Below are 15041 nucleotides of genomic sequence, written 5' to 3' on the forward strand. Positions count from 1 at the left end.
TAAATGTCATAATAGTTTCCACTTCTGCATCTTCTTCTAACAGTTCATTACATACAAGGACTACCCTCTGAGTGAAAACATTGCCCCAGAGGTCCCTATCAAACCCCTCCCCTCTAACCTTGGGCCTTTGCCCTCTAGTTTTAGAATCCTCAACCCTGGGAAAATGACGGAGCGTTCACTTCATCCTTGCCTTTCATGATCTTGTACACTTCAATAAGGTCACCCCTCAGCCTCCTTTGCTCCAAAGGGAGAAAGTCCCAGTGTATCCCTTTAACTGAAGCCCACAAATCCAGGTAATATACTGGTGAATCTTTCCTGCACCCTTTCCAATATATCCAGTAGCTGGGAGACCAGAACTGCACAACTCCGCGTGGTCTCATCAACACTGGAGAGCTGCATCATAATGTCCAAGCCTTTGTACACACAATACCCATCACAAAGAAGACAAGCTGGTCAAATGCTTTCTTCACCACACTGTCCACCTGACTTGCCACTTTCAAGAAATAAATCACTGGTGCAGCTGCACTCCAACATTCTCCAGGGCTCTGGAGTTTACTGTGCAAGTCCTGCCCTGGTTTGACATTACAAAGTATAGCACCACACACTTGTCAGAGTTAAATTCCATTTAAGGTCATGAGGACATAAGGAATAGTAGAAGAATTAGGCCATTCGGCCCACCATGTCTACTCCGCCATTCAATCATGGCTGATTTATCGCACCCTCCTAACCCCATTCTCCTGCCTTCTCCCCGTAACCTCTGACACCCGTACTAATCAAGTACTAATGCCATTCCTTAGCACATAGTCCCAACCAATCTAGATCCTGTTGTGATCTTCGATATCCTTTCTCAATGTCCTCTATACCACCAATTTTGGTGTCGTTTGTAAATTTACAAAAAAAGTGAACTACATTGCCATCCAAATTGTTAATGGAGATAACAAACGGCGGACACAGCACCAACCCCTGCGGCACACCATAGGTCACCAGACTCCAATTGGAAAAACAATCCTCGACAACCACCCTTGAATACTTCTTCCAAGCTAATTGTGTATCCAATTGGCTAGTTCACTTTGGATTCCATGTGATCCAACCTTCAAGACTAGCCTACCATGCAGGACCTTGTCCAAGGCTTTGCTCAAATCCATATATACACTCACTTAGACAAACAGATTTGAAAGGAGCAATTGTGGGATGGAAAATTGAAATAATGTCTGATACTGAAATAGAAGAAAAGAAAATTGACAAGAGAGAGAGAAAGAAAGAATATTTTTTCCCTAATTAAGTCTGAAGTAATCACTCCAAGACACTTTTACAAATCCTCATCTTGCTGTCAACTAAGAAGGTTTATACTGAATCTCTCAGAAATAACCCCATCACTTCACAGGAAGTGCGGTGTCATGAGAAAATAAACACATGTAGGCAGCTACTATTTTACACACAACAGGATCTCACCATCCACAGTGTGATGATTAACATTAGTCTTTATTTTGGCAGTGCCATTGAAAGGTGACATTTTGGCCATCAGAATTTGCTTTTAGTCTTACAAATTAGAAAAAAATATCCATTTTGAAGAGGCAGGAGGTCTCCCGTTTAACAATGCAGCGCTCCTCGGTCAGCTAGATGAACTCGGTGGCAGATGGAATTTATTCTTGATAAATGTGAAGTAGTGAATTTTGGATCTTCTAATTCATAAGTTCATGTCATAGGAGCCGAATTAAACCATTCGGACCATCAAGTCTACTCTGCCATTCAATCATGGCTGCTCTATCCTTCCCTCTCAACCCCATTCTCCTGCCTTCTCCCCATAACCCCGATATCTGGCAATTACTGGCACGACGTATTTAATAAACAGCAGAGACCATAGTTGATGTACAGAGGTCGTTTGGATGGAAGTTCTTTGCTCCCTGAAAATGTCAACAAAGGTGGATAGGATAGTAATGAAGGCATTCAAACTTGTTTGCTTGAGTTTGAGAACTGGGACATTGGAGATGCACAAAACAAAATGTGTAGGAAGGAACTGCAGATGCTGGTTTAAACCAAAGATAGGCACAAAATGCTGGAGTAACTCAGCGAGACAGGCAGCATCTCTGGAGAAAAAGAATAGTTGATGCATTGGGTCAAGGCCCTTCATCAGCTACTCCAGCTTTTTGTGTCTATCTGCAGATGTACAAGACATTGGTTGGACCACACTTGGAGCACTTCTGGTCACCACACTACATAAATAATGTTGTAGAGGAAGAAAGGGAGTTACATTTATACCAAGCCAATTAATCCACAATCCTGTACATCTTTGAAGTATGGGAGGAAACCAAAGATCTCGGAGAAAACCCATGCAGGTCACAGGAAGAACGTACAAACTTAGTACAGAGAAGCACCCGTAATCCAGATCGAACCCGGGTCTCTGGCGCTGTAAGGCAGTAGATCTAATGCTTTGCCACCGTGTGATACAGTATATAAACACACTTGACACTCTCCAGTTCAACTTGGCATCATATTCGGCACAGACATTGTGGGCCGACGGGCCTGTTCCTGTACTGTACTATTCTATGCTCTATGCAAACAAATCAAAAATTACCCTCGCTCATTCCTGTGTTGCTCACCATAGATGAGGGGGAAACATTGAGGTATCTGTCTGATTATTGCCTCCTGTACTCTTCCTCACCCTCATACCCTCCCCAATGCAATATCCGCACACAGCGACCACTCCATCTTCGGACAGAACACTGGAAGGAGATAGTGTATTCAGACCCCTTCACTTTTTCCACATGTTGTTACGTTACAGCCTTATTCTAAAAGGGATTACATTCTTTTTTTTTTACCATCAATCTACACACAATAGCCCACAATAAAAAAGTGAAAACAGGTGCTTAGAAATGTTTGCAAAGTAATTAAAAAGAAATAACTGAAATATCACATTTACATAAGTATTCAGACCCTTTACTCAGTACTTTGTTGAGGCACCTTTGGCAGTGATTACAGCCTCAAGTCTTCTTGGGTATGACGCTACAAGCTTGGCACACCTGTATTTGGGTAATTTCTCCCATTCTTCTCTGCAGATCCTCTCAAGCTCTATCAGGTTGGATGGGGAGCGTCGATGCACAGCTATTTTCAGGTCCCTCCAGAGATGTTCGATCGGGTTCAAGTCCGGGCTCTGGCTGGGCCACTCAAGGACATTCACAGACTTGTCACGAAGCCACTCCTGCGTTGTCTTGGCTGTGTGCTTAGGGTCGTTGTCCTGTTGGAAGGTGAACCTCTGCTCCAGTCTGAGGTCCAGAACGCTCTGGAGCAGGTTTTCATCAAGGATCTCTCTGTACTTTGCTCCGTTCATTTTTCCCTCGATCCTGACTAGTCTCCCAGTTCCTGCCGCTGAAAAACATCCCCACAGCATGATGCTGCCACCACCATGCTTCACCGTAGGTATGGTATTGGCCAGGTGATGAGCGGTGCCTGGTTTCCTCCAGACGTGACACTTGGCATTCAGGCCAAAGAGTTCAATCTTGGTTTCATCAGACCTGAGAATCTTGTTTAGGTGCCTTTTGGCAAATTCCAAGCGGGCTGTCATGTGCCTTTTACTGATGAGTGTCTTCCGTCTGGCCACTCTACAATAAAGGCCTGATTGGTGGAGTGCTACAGATATAGTTGTACTTCTGGAAGTTTCTCCCATCTCCACAGAGGAACTCTGGAGCTCTGTCAGAGTGACCATCGGGTTCTTGGTCACCTCCCTGACCAAGGCCCTTCTCCCCCGATTGCTCAGTTTGGCCGGGTGGCCACCCAGCTCTATGAAGAGTCCTGGTGGTTCCAAAGTTCTTCTATTTAAGAATGACAGAGGCCACTGTGCTCTTTGGGACCTGCAATGCTGAAGAAATTGTTTTATACCCTTCCCAGACCCGTGTCTCAACACAATCCTGTCCCGGAGGTCTACGGACAATTCCTTCATCTTCATGGCTTGCTTTTTGCTCTGACATGCACTGTCAACTGCGGGACCTTATATAGACAGGTGTGTGCCTTTCCAAATCATGTACAATCAATTTAATTTACCACTGGTGGACTCCAATCAGGTTGTAGAAACATCTCAAGGATAATCAATGGAAACTGGATGAACACAAGCTCAATTTTGAGTGTCATAGCAAAGGGTCTGAATACTTACGTAAATGTGATATTTCAGTTATTTATTTCTAATTACTTTGCAAAAATGTCTAAACACCTGTTTTCGCTTTTATATTATGAGATATTGCGTGTCGATTGATGATTAAAAAAATAATTTAATCCATTTTAGAATAAGGCTGTAACATAACAAAATGTGGAAAAAGTGAAGGGGTCTGAATACTTTCTGTTCGATGACGTTGAGCTTGGCGGTGGTAAGGCCTTCAACGTTGAGCTGCAGTAGCACGAAACCTCGATAGTTGGCGGCATTTAACGGTGCCGCCTAGCCTGGGGAGGTACGGCTTTTTGCGGTCTGCAGACGCGGTAAAGACATCGGTTTCGCTTTGTGGGCTTATGAGCCTGTAAGCTACTCATGGAGGAGGCCGCATAGAGGATGTCTTTGTCTCCCCACATAGTCACCAGTTCCCCCAAACACCGGCCACCAAATGGTGAACAAGATCTGATTGACCTGGACTATGACACGATGGCCTGGCTCGCCTCAACGGAACTGCAGGTCTAAAAGACACACGACAGAAGAAGAAGAATACTTTTGAATGCACTGTAAAAGGAAAATTTAAAGCTAGCTCCAGAATCCTACTGGGATAATACAGAGCTTGAACGAGAATGAAAGCAGGCAAGTGAGAAAAGATAGGAATACAAATACATTGCAATACTCCTGGCCACCCATATGTTTACTGAAGGGCCCAGACTCAATAGCATGACAGCATTTCAGGGAACATTTTACAATGTGCCTACTTGCCAGCACCATTCTGCCAAACCTTCTGGCTCCGACAGAAGACGTTGCAATGCTTCCAAACAAAGCAGTCAAGAATAACTTCCCAGTTCTCAATATTATAAACTATACAAGAGCGTAAATCATTTAAGGTTTTTATTTTAAGTACCAGACCTTACAATTGCTATTTTCACTCTGAAGTCTCAAAGGACAATGTTGAATGAAATTGTGAAGTTAGCATGTTCCAAGGTACATCTTTTCCCTAAATTATTCAACACCTTAAACGGGCACATAAGTTAATTATGTGTGAAAGCAGGTTAGTTAGCTAGCTTTGAGTAAAACCTAGAAACATTCAATATTCCTCTGTGTTTTAAAAGGTATTTGGACAGTTTAACTGCTGAAAGGTTGGCTCCATTCTGACTGCAGTGGGTACGGATTCAATGTAATTAAATCCAGCCTTCGCTAACAGCCCAGAATGAACTGCCACTTCCCAGGATTCTCTCAAGACAAGGAAAGAAGTGTTTTAGCAAATGAATCCTGCTCAGGTAATGTGCAGCCTGACGGTCACTGCAAACAACCTCCACTTTGGATTTTGAAAAATCCAAATCAATGATGATACTGGAGCAGAGGGAGAGCAGAACATTTTTTGCTACTTTTGTTGGCATCACGGTAGCTTCGGAGATCCGGGTTCGATCCTGGCTACGGGTGCCTGTACGGAGTTTGTACCTTCTTCCCATGGGTTTTCCCCGGGAGCTCCGGTTTCCACCCACTCTCCAAAGACATACAGGTTTGTATTTTAATTGGCTTGGTAAAATTGTAAATTGTCCCTATTGTGTGTAGAACAGTGTTAGTGTGTGGGGATCGCTGGTCGGCGTGGACTCGGTGGGCTCAGTGTTTCTGTGTTGTATCTCAAAACTAACCTAAACTACACACAGGTTAGTTAGCTGTCGAACAAAGCACAATTTATCTCTTCACGGTACCCCACACTGTACCACCAACATTTGCATTTCCTAAACTAGCTAACATGGTGACCTTTGTGTGCATGAGGCAATTACTGTTGCAATTACGGGCAATATCCTGGGGCTCATCACTTGGTGTTGTGCTCAGCCTTCCTAAAGGCATTTAACACACACTGCACAGCTAGAAAACAAGCAGAATTGTATTCAGGAAACTGAACTCAATATCCAACCCTTCCCATAAAGCTGCTGCTCCTCAGTGTGTAAAACATAGAGCAAAATTACAGTTTGTTAATACGTTACATTTTTAAATTGTTCATAAATCTGCCTAGGTTGTAATTAGGGACTTTGGGCTTTTGTTTGCACTAATATTGTTTTGTTTTTTTTTTAAAGTTATTGAACTTTCTTTTCTTGAGGTTTTTTTTAAAAGAGATACATCATGAAAACAGGCCCTTCGGCCCACCGAGTCCATACCGACCAGCAATCACCGGTACACTAGTCTATTCTACACACGAAGGACAATTTACCCAAGCCAATTAACCTACAAACCTGCACGTCTTTGGAGTGTGGGAGGAAACTGGAGCAGCCAGAGAAAACCCACACATTCACAAGGAGAAAGTACAAACTCCATACAGACCGCACTCATAGTCAGGATCGAATTCGGGTCTCTGGCGCTGTGAGGTAGCAACTCTACCTCTGTGCCACTGTGCTGTGTTATCTATGAGTACCGTGGTTACAGATCTGTTATGCTGTGGCAAGTAAGAATGATTTTGGTGCATAGACATTAAAACAATTAAATAATACATTAACTAATAAATGTAGACAATTAATACTTTTGACTTGAAATTTTCAGAGACATCGGCTATTTACTCACTGAACATCACTGATGTTCATTTCAAATATCACTGACAATTATATCCAATGTCATAATTTACTGATCTAGATTTGAATCTACTGTACTGTAGATGAAACCTCATCTACTGTATCCGCTGTTTCAGGTGCGGACTCCTGTATATCGGCGAGACCAAACGCAGGCTCGGCAATCGTTTCACTGAAACACCTCCGCTCAGCCCGCCTAAACCTACCTGATCTCCCGGTTGCTCAGCACTTCAACTCCCCCTTCCATTCCCACACTGACCTTTCTGTCCTGGGCCTCCTCCATTGTCAGAGTGAGGCCCAGCGCAAATTGGAGGAACAGCACATCATATATCGCTTGGGCAGTTTACACCCCAGCAGTATGAACATTGACTTCTCTAACTTCAAATACCCTTGCTTTCCGTCTGTCTCCATCCCCTCCCCCGTTCTCCCACCAGTCTTAAGGGCCTGTCCCACTGTACGAGGTAATTCAAGAGCTCTCCAGAGTTTTAAAAAAAATCAAACTCGTGGTAAGCACGTAGAATGTACGTAGCGGGTACGTCGGAGCTTGGGACGTCTCTTAGCGGCTCGTAACGCTAACGGCAGGTACTCGGGAAACACGGTAAGCTTGTGAGGATTTTTCAACATGTTAAAAAATGTCCATGAGAGTCCCGAGTACCTACAAGCGGCTATTACCGTAATTCTCCGAGTTCGAATCAGGGGAAACTCGGGAGAACTCTTGAATTACCTCGTACGGTGGGACAGGCCCTTTACTGTCTCCGATTACATTTTATCTCTGTACCGCCCAACCCCCTGACTTCACTGAAGATCTCGACCCGAAACGTCACCCATCCCTTCTCTCCAGAGATGCTGCCTGACCCACTGAGTTAACTCCTGCATTTTGTGTCTACCTTCGATTTAAACCAGCATCTGCCGTTCTTTCCTACGTAGATCTGAATCTAGCTTCTTTCATACATTCCCTCAAATCCTCGTTAAGCATGTCTTGTCACAGAACCCACATTCTGCACCCTTGCACAATCACATCCAGCCTCCTGGCCTCTTCCTCATATCAACTGAGTACTCTCCATCCTCCTCTCCTTCAAAACTACCATTCAAGAAATACCCACTCTTCAAAAATGTTTTGTGCGCCATCGCCAATGAAGTATGTGAACACTCTGCCCAAACCTGTAACCTCATTTCTGAGTTTCTATCCATGCCTCAAGTAATTACGGGGAACAGCGATGAGGAGAGAGAAGATCAGGACCAAAACAATCCATGTAACAAAGGTAATCTTATCTAAATAATTTGATTGAGATTTATGAGGAGGTAACATAGATTCATTGCGTCATACAGCATAGAACAGGCCCTTCTCCCCCACTTGCCTATGCTTGCAAAGATGTCCCTTCTACGCTAGTCCATCCTGCCCACATTTGACACCTTTCCTATTTGCGTACCTGTCCATATGACTATTAAATGGTGTTATGGTACCATCTCCTCAGGCAGCTCCTTCCATAAACCCACCACCCTCTGCGTAGAAAAAATGCCTCTCAGGTTCCTATTAAAACTTTCCTCTCTCACCTTAAACTTTTGTCCTCTGGTTCTCGATTGCCTGACTAGTTAAAATATTGTGCATTCACACTATTTATCCCCCCCCCTTATGATTTCATACATCTCTATTAGGGAAGAGCAGTAGATGGTGTCTCTTGAGACTTTACTAATTTAGCATTTGACAAGATCCTGCATGATTCAGGAACGACTAGATTCAGGAATAACGCCTTCCACACAGTTATCAGCCTACTGAACGAACGGTCCTTCCATAAAGCTAAGGGTGTAGTCCCCATCTCCAAGTATGGGATCCAAGACGAGCTGGCTAATTGGATCAAAAACTGGCTTGGTGACGGGAGGCAGAGGGTATTGGTAGAAGGATGGCTCTTTTCTGATGGGAACTCTGCAACTAGTGGTACACCACTAGAGATTAGTGCTGGGGCCATTGCAGTTTGTGATATGCATCAACGACTGGATGGCAATGTAAAAGGTAGGCTTGGTAAGTTTGCGGATGAGATGAAAATTGTTGGTGTGTCTAAATCTACTGCTGGATATATATCAAATGGAAAGTTGAAACTTTCTGGAAGTGATTGTTGCAACGGTTTCTTGGCCTGCCTCTCAGTAAACCATCTAATACTCTGCTGCCAGCATCCTAATTCATAACAAGTACAACTTGCCCACCACCTCATTAATCTGCATTGCCTCTACTTTAAATTCTCATGCCTGTTTTCAAATCACTCTGTGGTCTCACTCCTCCCTGTCTGTGGTCTCTCTGCTTCTCCTGTTCTAGCCTCAAACATTCCCCATTTAAAATACTCCAGCCAGCCATGCCTTCAGCTCCCGAGGCCACAAACTCCATTTCTCTCTTTAACTCTATTTATGGTAGCAAAAAACCCCCCAACAATCCACTGGAGGAACCCAGCATGTCAGGCAGCATCTGTGGAGGGAAGTGGATGGATGACATTTTGAGCGTAGGTTCACGGTTAATTCCCGGGATGGCGGGACTGTTAAATGCTGAGAGAATGGAGCGGCTGGGCTTGTATACTCTGGAATTTAGAAGGATGAGAGGATATTTTATTGAAACCTATTGTCTACTGAGTCGGGAACCTTCATTTGTGACCCCTACAGATGAAATCAGCGGCACAGTGGCATAGCTGGTAGAGCCTTATAGCGTGCCAGAGACCCGGATTCAATCCTGACCTTGTGTACTATCCGTGTGGAGTTTGCACATTCTCTGTGCCATTGAGTGGGTTTCTTCTGACGGCTGCGGTTTAGACAATGGACAATAGGTGCAGGAGTAGGCCATTCGGCCCTTCAAGCCAGCACCGCCATTCAATGTGATCATGGCTGATCATCCGCAATCAGTACCCCGTTCCTGCCTTCTCCCCATATCCCCTGACTCCACTATCTTTTAGAGCCCTATCTAGCTCTCTCTTGAAAGTATCCAGAGAACCGGCCACCACCGCCCTCTGAGGCAGAGAATTCCACAGACTCACAACTCTCTGTGTGAAAAAGTGTTTCCTCATTTCCGTTCTAAATGGCTTACCCCTTATTCTTAAACTATGGCCCCTGGTTCTGGACTCCCCCAACATCAGGGACATGTTTCCTGCCTCTAGCGTGTCCAAACACTTAATAATCTTAGACTTCTGACCGACAGCCACTATAAACCTACTGACTCCCATGGCTATCTTAACTACACTTCTTCCCACCCTGCTTCCTGTAAGGACTCCATCCCCTAATCCCAATTCCTCCGTCTACGCCGCATCTGCTCCCAGGAAGAGGCGTTCCACACCAGGGCATCCGAAATGACCTCATTCTTCAGGGAACGGGGGTTCCCCTCCTCCACCATAGATGAGGCTCGCACCAGGGTCTCTTCCATACCCCGCAACACTGCTCTCTCTCCCCATCCCCCCGACTCGCACCAAGGGCAGAGTTCCCCTAGTCTTCACCTTTCACCCCACCAGCCGTCACATACAACAAATAATCCTCCGTCAGTTTCCCCACCTCCAACGTGACCCCACCACTCGCCACATCTTCCCATCTCCCCCCATGTCTGCCTTCCGCAAAGACCGCTCCCTCCGCAACTCCCTTGTCAATTCTTCCCTCTCGTACCACCCCCTCCCCGGGCACTTTCCGTTGCAACCGCACGAAATGCAACACCTGTCCCTTCACCTCCCCCCTCGACTCCATTCAAGGACCCAAGCAGTCGTTCCAGGTGCGACAAAGGTTCACCTGTATCTCCTCCAACCTCATCTACTGCATCCGCTGCTCTAGATGTCAGCTGATCTACATCGGAGAGACTAAGCGGAGGTTGGGCGATCGTTTCGCCGAACACCTCCGCTCGGTCTGCAAGAATCTACCTGACCTACCTGACCTCCCATTGGCTCAGCACTTCAACTCCCCCTCCCATTCCCAATCCAACCTCTCTGTCCTGGGTCTCCTCCACTGCCAGAGTGAGCAACACCGGAAATTGGAGGAACAGCACCTTATATTCCGCTTGGGGAGTCTGCATCCTGCGGGCATGAACATTGAATTCTCTCAGTTTTGTTAGCCCTTGCTGTCTCCATCCCTTACTCAGCACTCGGGCTGTCTCCTCCCATCCCCCAGCCCTCGGGCTCCACCTCCTCCTTTTTCCTTCCTTTTCCCCGCCACCCCCTATCAGTCTGAAGAAGGGTTTCGCTCCGAAACGTTACCTATTTCCTTTGCTCCATAGATGCTGCTGCACCCGCTGAGTTTATTCAGCATTTTTGTGTACTTATATCTTATATGTTTCAATAAGATACCCTCTCATCCTTCTGAATTCCAGAGTATACAAGCCCAGCCGCTCCATTCTCTCAGCATATGACAGTCCCGCCATCCCAGGAATTAACCTTGTAAACCTACGCTGCACTCCCTCAATAGCAAGAATGTCCTTCCTCAAATTAGGGGACCAAAACTGCACACAATACTCCAGGTGTGGTCTCACTAGGGCCCTGTACAACTGCAGAAGGACCTCTTTGCTCCTATACTCAACTCCTCTTGTTATGAAGGCCGACATGCCATTCGCTTTCTTCACTGCCTGCTGTACCTGCATGCTTACTTTCATTGACTGATGAACAAGGACCCCCCAGATCCCGTTGTACTTCCCCTTTTCCCAACTTGACACCATTTAGATAATAATCTGCCTTCCTGTTTTTGCTACCAAAGTGGATAACCTCACATTTATCCACATTAAACTGTATCTGCCATGCATCTGCCCACTCACCCAACCTATCCAAGTCACCCTGCATTCTCATAGCATCCTCCTCACAGTTCACACTGCCACCCAGCTTTGTGTCATCTGCAAATTTGCTAATGTTACTTTGAATCCTTTCATCTAAATCATTGATGTATATTGTAAATAGCTGCGGTCCCAGCACCGAGCCTTGCGGTACCCCACTAGTCACTGCCTGCAATTCTGAAAGGGACCCGTTAATCCATACTCTTTGTTTCCTAACTGCCAGCCAATTTTCAGCGCTCTACCCCCAATACATGTGCCCTAATTTTGCCCACTAATCTCTTATGTGGGACCTTATTGAATGGTTTCCTCCCACATCCCAAAGATGTGTGGTGTTTGTATGTTAATTGGCCATTGTAAATTGCCCTTAATGTATAGGGAAAATGGGATAACATAGAACTGGTGTGAATGAGTAATCTATGGGTGACATGGAGCTGGTGGGCCATTTCTATGTTGTATCTCTAAACTAAAGAGTGGCCCCGCCCTGAAACGCCTGCTCAGATGAAGGGTCCCGACCCAAAACATTGACCATTCATTTCCCTTGATCTGCTGAGTTCCTGCAGCAGAACACGGTGAAAGACGCTCTTTGGTCTGCCCGAGCTTTGTTGACCTCCCAGCGAAGCGAGATGTCCGTCGGGGAATGTTGCCGACTGGCCCGCTGCAGGAGTACGTGCTGAGGGACTCACTGAAGCTCGGTGCAGCCAACGCCAAGGCTTGGTGGGGGAGGACCACAGTCTAGGTAGGATCCTTCCGCTGCTGGACATCGGGGGCAGGGTGAGGTGGGGACGCCACTCAAAAATAAGGGAAGGGATTCCACGCCAGTGGGCCACATGAGTGGCAAGGGTGGGGGATATATTTGTGTAAGCAGTGTATGTACAGCCTCCGAGAATGCTGGATGGAGTTTTGTAAGGATCATGTATTGCGTATATTTATTTCTCGAATAAAGTATATATTGACATTTTTTTAAATTGCTCAAGTAAAATAAACCCACTGCTGATGGTTAAACAAGATTGTTTGTTCTCCATATTGCAGCATTTGCAGACTCTTGTGTCTCCAAAAACTTAATGTGCTCTCTGAAAGCCAGCTAGCTTATGCTCATCTACATTGATAGATCTTTATATGACTTACTCGAGCTTCAATTACTAAAGCTCCACATTTAAGGATATTAAAATGTTGTAAACAATATGCACATGCCTTCCAGACTTCTTGTACAGTAAAAAAGTTATAAAACAGAAAAGCTTTAGACGACTTCTCAACCGGCAGATCTGTTGATGCTACAAATCTCAGGTCATTTTCTCTGCATCATTTGATTGACTAAAAAAATGATTCATCTGCTTTTAAATCTCACTGCAGAATTCCACTGTCAAAAACCCTAACAACTCGTCGATGCAGGGAGTAATATTTACTTAGCCTATATCACAATTAGTTTAGTTTAGAGACACAGCATGGAAACAGGCCCTTCAGCCCACTGAGTCCGCGCCGACCAGCGATCCCCGCACACTGGTTCTATCCTCCACATTAGGAGCAATTTACAGAAGCCAATTAACCTACAAACCTGCACGTCTTTGGAGCGTGGGAGGAAACTGGAGCATCCGGAGAAAATCCACGCAGGTCACAGGGAGAAAGTCCAAACTCCGTACAGACAGCGCCCGTAGTCAGGATCGAACCCGGGTCTCTGGCACCGTGAGGCAGCGACTCTACTATTGCGCCACCGTGCCGCTCTGTGATGTTGTTCTCAGCCCATCCACCATTACAAAATAACCTAACTAAGCATTGAATCTATCAGGCAAGACATTCATATTGCATTCATTTGGATTATTAAAATTATTTGCAGGCCATGTTGAAGATGTTAATCTGCCATATATCGGTGTTGTGTTTGTAGAGAATATCGAGAGCTGCACAACACTAAAATGCGATCTACGAGGTGGGAACAGCAGTGAGAGGAATTTGGAAGTGATAAATTAACATCACGCAAGAAGATCTGGCAAACTGATGTGTTTTCCCCGTATCGTTCTACACAAGTACCTGTACCACCAAATAAATGAATGCTTGAGACAAACCTTCAATGCTATTGATATGAATTGGCAATAAAACACCATCAAATACACACAAGATAAAAGCCTTCAACTTTGGAAAAGTAGCAAATTTCTCTTGTATGAAAAAAGACAATCAAATACTTTATTGTCAACGTAGAAGAATTAATCAGCTGTTATCAGTGTCTGGGTTACATCCAGAGGAGAATCTCTGACCAGGACTATTAAATCCATAACTGGTTAGGTCGCTCGGATAGTTTGAAGAGCAATCTTTCAAAGAGAAAGGGAAACAACAAAACCATAACTAACAGCCTTACCTGGTTATTTATCACTGTGTGTCCAGAGAAAAATAGAGTACAGCTCAGACACCACCATAATATCAAATAAACTCATCACTCAACCTCTGGATCTTGACCTTGAGGTCCATCTGCAACTGGCTTCTGAACTTCCTGACTTGCAGACCTCATTCAAATCGAATTGTCGGAACATTTCTTCCACCCTGACCCTCAACACTGGTGCCTGCCTCTCTAGACTGAGTGCTCGGTAACACACTCTTCTCCCTGTACACCCGTGGCTGTGTGGCCAAGTACACTGGCAGCTCGACGAGGACAGTTTTTAATGAATTGTCATTTGATGAAATTGCTGTTTAGAATGTAAAATGGGAAAGGGAAAATCAATTCCATTATATTTAGTCCTGTAGTACTTTTTTTTATTGATAACTTGTATTAACTTGTATGGCTGGATCGACAACGACAACGAGACGAAGTATAAAGACCATGAACATTGTGACATGGTGGCAGAGCAACAACCTAGTTACATAGACATGGAAACGTAGAAAATAGGTGCAGGAGTAGGCCATTCGGCCCTTCGAGCCTGCACCGTCATTCAATATGATCATGGCTGATCATCCAACTCGGTATCCTGTACCTGCCTTCTCTCCATACCCCCTGATCCCTTTAGCCACAAGGGCCACATCTAACTCCCTCTTAAATATAGCCAATGAACTGTGGCCTCAACTACCTTCTGTGGCAGAGAATTCCACAGATTCACCACTCTGTGTGAAAAATGATTTAGTTGACCTAAGCAAGGGTGTCTGGGGTGGGGGGTGGGGGGGCAAGATGGATGAACACAATCCTACCCTCATCAAAGGAGCTGCTATTAAGACAGTTGAAAACCTTAGGTTCCTAGTCGTGAAAATATCCAGTAAACTGACCTGATCCCTTCACACAGATGAGGTGAGTCACACAGATGAAGTGGTTAAAAAATGCACCTCACCGTATTTCTTTCTTAGGCATCCGAGACTATTCGGCAAGTCCACAAGAATTCTCTCGAACTTCTACAGGTGTGCTAACAGCAAGACATAACCTTAACCAGAGTTTAATTCAGTTAGTAGCAAATCAGAAAAGCTACGATCAGATTGAGGGTTTACACAAGGTCTAGGCATACCTGAATATTTCAGATACTGACTACACATTTCCAACAAGCCCTGCTTTCATTTCAGATTCTTCCATTGCTCTCAT

General features: G+C 45.0%; 1 protein-coding gene across 4 annotated transcripts in view; it reads right to left on the reverse strand.

Annotated features, from left to right (window-relative positions):
• The window catches only part of arhgap39 (Rho GTPase activating protein 39), a 429053-nt gene that overhangs the window by 325522 nt on the left and 88490 nt on the right, over positions 1 to 15041 (reverse strand). The window lies entirely within an intron of this gene.

Source organism: Amblyraja radiata, chromosome 2 (assembly GCF_010909765.2).
Source record: "Amblyraja radiata isolate CabotCenter1 chromosome 2, sAmbRad1.1.pri, whole genome shotgun sequence".
Classification (NCBI taxonomy): domain Eukaryota; kingdom Metazoa; phylum Chordata; class Chondrichthyes; order Rajiformes; family Rajidae; genus Amblyraja; species Amblyraja radiata.